Here is a 5,284-nt window from a genome sequence, read left to right as displayed (position 1 = left end):
TAATGGCTTCCGTCCAGGTGAACTTGGCGCGCCCTTTCCCCTCCCTTTACCTCCTTCCTTCCCTTTACCTCTCCTTCCAACAATGCATGGAATGGGCGGGACTTTGGGGGGGTGAACAGCGATTGGGAAAGGGGGAGGGGGCTGGAAGAAGTGCTCGGGTGACCGATTTGCAAACTACTGGTTTGGAACACGAGAGAGAGAGTCCAAAGTATGACGATAGGAACTGTCAAGTGTGACCATTTTGACTAGTATCTTGGTGTACATGTTTATGCTATATTCGTATGTCTGATTTATGTCTGTTGTCTCTCGTGGATGCATGTTTATTGTAGATTATAAAGAAACGTTCATGGTAAGATAGATAATGATAGATAATTTAGCCTTTATCATTATCATCTAAATAATACTGTTATGAAATACGTGGATCAAAAATTTATTGTCTACTGGTTGCTTATTTATTTTAGATGATAAGGAAAGGCTTAACGTGTGATAATTAAACCAGAAGAAATACAGAGGAAGTAATAAGGAACTGTCATTTGACTAAGTATGAAAAACTAACCAGTCAAATGAGAAATGCAGAATGTTTTTAGTTTTCAGGTTTTTTTAATCAAGTCCTCCCTGTATATGAACTATATATATATATATATATATATATATATATATATATATATATATATATATATATATATATATATATTTATATGAGGTATTTAGATGAGGTTTTATATTTCGCGGGCATTCTTGAGTGTGCGTCGTTCGCTGGGTAACAACGCGTTCGAATATGTTTGCTGTATTTTTACGTAAAAAAAAATGTCAAATGTAAAGTATTCATATTCTTATGCCTTTGATTTTTATTTTTTGTAAACTAATTGAATTTTAAATCTCAACGTTAATTCATTCATATATTCATGAAATATGAAAAGGTATCAATATTCTATAAAAAAAAGTAGATTCCTTTGAGAGGGCACGGCGTTCGGACACCATCATTTTATGTATCACTCCGCGAGTTGACCTGAAATGGTGGTGATTGAGTCCTCCTCCCCCACGTAATGCGCGGTGTGTTTTTCTACGTGAGTTTTATCTCTCCGTGAGCTGGATGTATCCCACGGTGGACTGCTCTCCTCATCGGCAGATGGGATGAGGTAAGACACATATTATTTTGAAGGTTAATAATGATGGTTGTAAGAGTAGGCCAGTAGAGCCCCATCTTAAAGATGGCCACGTAAACAATGGGTTCGTTGGTCAGTCGCCTAACTTTTTTAAAGTTGGAGAAAGGTACATATTTCGAGGAAATGCTGTGGGGGAAATTAGTTAGAAGTTATATAAGCAATGCGAGAGTCAGCACTTACAGTGTTGTTATAGAAAGTTTAAGCGTAACTCACAGCTGACATGTACGCTGTGGGGAAGTTAGTTAGACTTTATATAAGCAATACAGAGTCAACACTTAGTGTTCTTATAGAAAGTTTAAGCGTAACTCTTAGCTGACATGTACGCTTAGATTCGCCGTTGATAGAAAATAAGTCAATTGAAAGTTCGAGTCTAAGTGGTTGTTATATATATAAGCACGAATGAGTGGTTGCCCCGTCATTAATCAATTGTGAATCACTAGTAAGTTTATAGCGAGTGGGATTATTCTTCCATAACGAAGCCAAACCTAGCCCAAACTTACGTATCATTGTGGAAAAAAAATACCAGTTTGTGGTTTACGTATTACAATGACGACTTCTTGGTCAATAACATTAGAGTTAGTTATTGTTATCAATAATTGCTTCAAATTATTTCACATCAGTGGAGCCAGTTATATTGTTTCTTGATTTTTATTTATTCATTTTGCGTTTTTCTCTTGTGCTGTATCATGAAAACGTGTGACCCGTTTTACCTGTGGGATACGTCCTTAAACGTAACCTAACAAAATTGAACCAGGCAAACCTAACAGCTACCATCCAGCTAACTGCACCCAACCCAAACTGCTTAACCACACATAAATAATGGGACTACATTAGCTCCATTAGACTCTCAGAACTACCTGACCATAACCGCGTGATCAATTTGGGGAGCTAACTTAACAACGCACGTGTGTGTAATTAACCCTGTGTAGACTCCCTAGCTTAACCAGGTCACACAGATGGCACCCATCCCAAACTGGATTGCTGGGTGACCTGAAACATTGACCTGCATCCACGACCTTTTCAAAAAGGCCTCCAGCTGTGTTCTAACCGGTGGCAGAACCATTATCTTTTTAAGTGTACTTCTATTTTGATGTCATTAGCGCTGAAGCCTCATTATAATAATCCCATGTAATGTCTTATTAGATATGTGATTACAAGCCCGGCCCCCCCCTTTTTAATGTGAGGTCTTGTCGTCTTGCCACACTCGGCTTGTACAAAAATGTTCGTGTTTCATATTTCGATAATGTTGCGATTTTCTGAAAATCTTTCGTTCTGTAATAGTTTTTTTTTTGTGTAAACGTTGCCCCCAGTCCAGTTGTTATTCTATTACGAAAATCGGGGAAGTTTTGTGGATGTTTTAAAGATGTAAACGTCTGTCATGCTGGCCTCTCGTAGAATGAATCAAGTTAGATTAGATAGATTAAGGTAGGGAAGGTATGGTGAACTGCGTAAGATGTGTAAGTTAGGTTATTCAAATTAAGTTAGACTGGATAGATTAAGGTAGGTAAGGTATGGTGAGCTACGTAAAATGTGTAAGTTAGGCTATTCAAAATTAAGTTAGACCGTATAGATTAAGGTAGGGAAGGTATGGTGAGCTGCGTAAGATGTGTGTGTTAGGCTATTCAAAATTAAGTTAGATTAGATATATTAAGGTAGGGAAGGTATGGTGAGCTGCGTAAGATGTGTAAGTTAGGTTATTCAAATTAAGTTAGACTGGATAGATTAAGGTAGGGAAGGTATGGTGAGCTGCGTAAGATGTGTGTTAGTCTATTCAAAATTAAGGTAGGCTGGATAGCTTAGGCTATCCAAAATTAAGGTAGACTGGATAGATTAAGGTAGGTAAGGTATGGTGAGCTACGTAAGATGTGTAAGTTAGGCTATTCAAAATTAAGTTAGACCGGATAGATTAAGGTAGGGAAGGTATGGTGAGCTACGTAAGATGTGTAAGTTAGGCTATTCAAAATTAAGTTAGACCGGATAGATTAAGGTAGGTAAGGTATGGTGAGCTACGTAAGATGTGTAAGTTAGGCTATCCAAAATTAAGTTAGACTGAATAGATTAAGTTAGGTAAGGTATGGTGAGCTGCGTAAGATGTGTAAGTTAGGGTATTCAAAATTAAGTTAGACTGGATAGATTAAGGTAGGTAAGGTATGGTGAGCTTCGTAAGATGTGTGTGTTAGGCTATTCAAAATTAAGGTAGGCTGGATAGATTAGGCTATCCAAAATTAAGGTAGACTGGATAGATTAAGGTAGATAAGGTATGGTGAGCTGCGTAAGATGTGTGTGTAAGTTAGGCTATTCAAAATTAAGTTAGACTGGATAGATTAAGGTAGGGAAGGTATGGTGAGCTGCGTAAGACGTGTGTGTTAGGCTATTCAAAATTAAGTTAGACTGGATAGATTAAGGTAGGGAAGGTATGGTGAGCTACGTAAGATGTGTAAGTTAGGCTATTCAAAATTAAGTTAGACCGGATAGATTAAGGTAGGTAAGGTATGGTGAGCTACGTAAGATGTGTGTGTTAGGGTATCCAAAGTTTTCCGGACCAGAGTAGTATATATCAACGTGTCTCACATCGACCGTATTCATTTGTACACATATTCGTTTGCTATTGTAAAAAAATGATTATGTAATTTGAAGACTACAAGACAGGAAAATTGTAGAGTGGTTCTGAGATAAAAGTATATATATATATATATATATATATATATATATATATATATATATATATATATATATATATATATATATTGGAAAGGATCACAATTTTGCGCGTGATCAAGATATTCCTATGAGTCCACGGGGAAAATGAAACAATAAGTTCCCAAGTGCACTTTCGTGTGATAATCACATCATCAAGGGAGACACAAGAGAGAAATATAAGTCAGTTGATATACAATGTCTTGGACAATCGCATGTTTACCAAATGGCGTCCTAGCTTCGTCTTTCCGATGTATATCAAATGACATATATTTCTCTCTTGTGTCTCCCCTGATGATGTGATTATTACACGAAAGTGCACTTGGGAACTTATCGTGTTTCATTTTCCCCGTGGACTATAGGAATATCTTGATCATGCGCAAAATTGTGATCCTTTCCAATATCTATTTATGTTTATCTATCTATCTATCTATCTATCTATCTATCTATCTATATATATATATATATATATATATATATATATATATATGTATATATATACACACATACCTAACCTAACCTGCCTAATTATTTCAGCTCACATATTTAACCTCACCCGTATTCATGGGATCCATCTACACACATCTCACTTTACCTCACCACCCGTCCATGCATGTCATCACCAAATATTTACCCAAACTGTCCTTACACTCTTCAGTCTTATCAGGCAACCCTCTGGGCGTTCAGACTCGTTAAAAATCCATACTTAAATCACGATGAAAAAAAATGTTGGTGAGGTTTTAATGGACGAGATGGTCAAAAGGCAGAGCAGAACTTCTTCGGCTGCATTCATCATACCTTACATTGAAGCATGAAGTTGTGTAAAATGGTGTGTTGAAATTTATGGAGTGCGCGCACATGGCAATAAGATAAGCAAAGGGGGAAATAAGTTTTGCCGTAATGTATTTTCATCTCGTGGGATGATTTTTTTTTATGTTAATATCGTGCATTAGGTTCGGATAGGCTGCTTTTGAAGATGTGTGCCAGTGTAGGGGGTGGTTGCTTCTGGGTGGTTGTTAGGACTTAGGCGTGTCGTATTCAGAGGCAAACAAAACCATGAGTAGGGGTTTAGTTGGTTGATTGAGGTGTGTTTAAGTTGTTTGCCATGTACGACACATGAACGGAGGACAGCCCGGTTTGGTCGCGGTGCATGGTGAATGAACGGGTTCAATACGATGATAAAAGGGATTGATTTTATGCACTTGTAAGACTCTTCAGTTATCATCAAACATCCCGATAAAGGGAAAAAAAAAGAGGATCAGCTAATAGATCATAATTAATGTCTATGTCGTCCTCTATATTCAACGAAAGAGACTTGTGTCAGCATAGTACTCATAGATTCTTTAGTTTGCCCTAAACATGGCGTCTTCATTGACACAATTCATGTCTATTCAATTGTGTGTGTGTGTGTGTGTGTGTGT

At 37.3% G+C, this 5,284-nt stretch overlaps 1 protein-coding gene across 1 annotated transcript in view; it reads left to right on the top strand.

Moving 5' to 3' along the window:
• The first annotated feature begins 1,011 nt into the window (after positions 1–1,011).
• Positions 1,012–5,284, top strand: part of LOC139746344 (protein amalgam-like) — a 532,453-nt gene continuing 528,180 nt past the window's right edge. The window contains exon 1 of the mRNA XM_071657517.1: positions 1,012–1,139. The gene's annotated coding sequence lies outside the window, so the exon portion shown is untranslated. The remainder of the gene's footprint in view (positions 1,140–5,284) is intronic.

The sequence above is a fragment of the Panulirus ornatus genome, chromosome 64 (assembly GCF_036320965.1).
Source record: "Panulirus ornatus isolate Po-2019 chromosome 64, ASM3632096v1, whole genome shotgun sequence".
Classification (NCBI taxonomy): Eukaryota; Metazoa; Arthropoda; class Malacostraca; order Decapoda; family Palinuridae; genus Panulirus; species Panulirus ornatus.
This window is presented reverse-complemented; position numbering and strand designations above follow the sequence as displayed.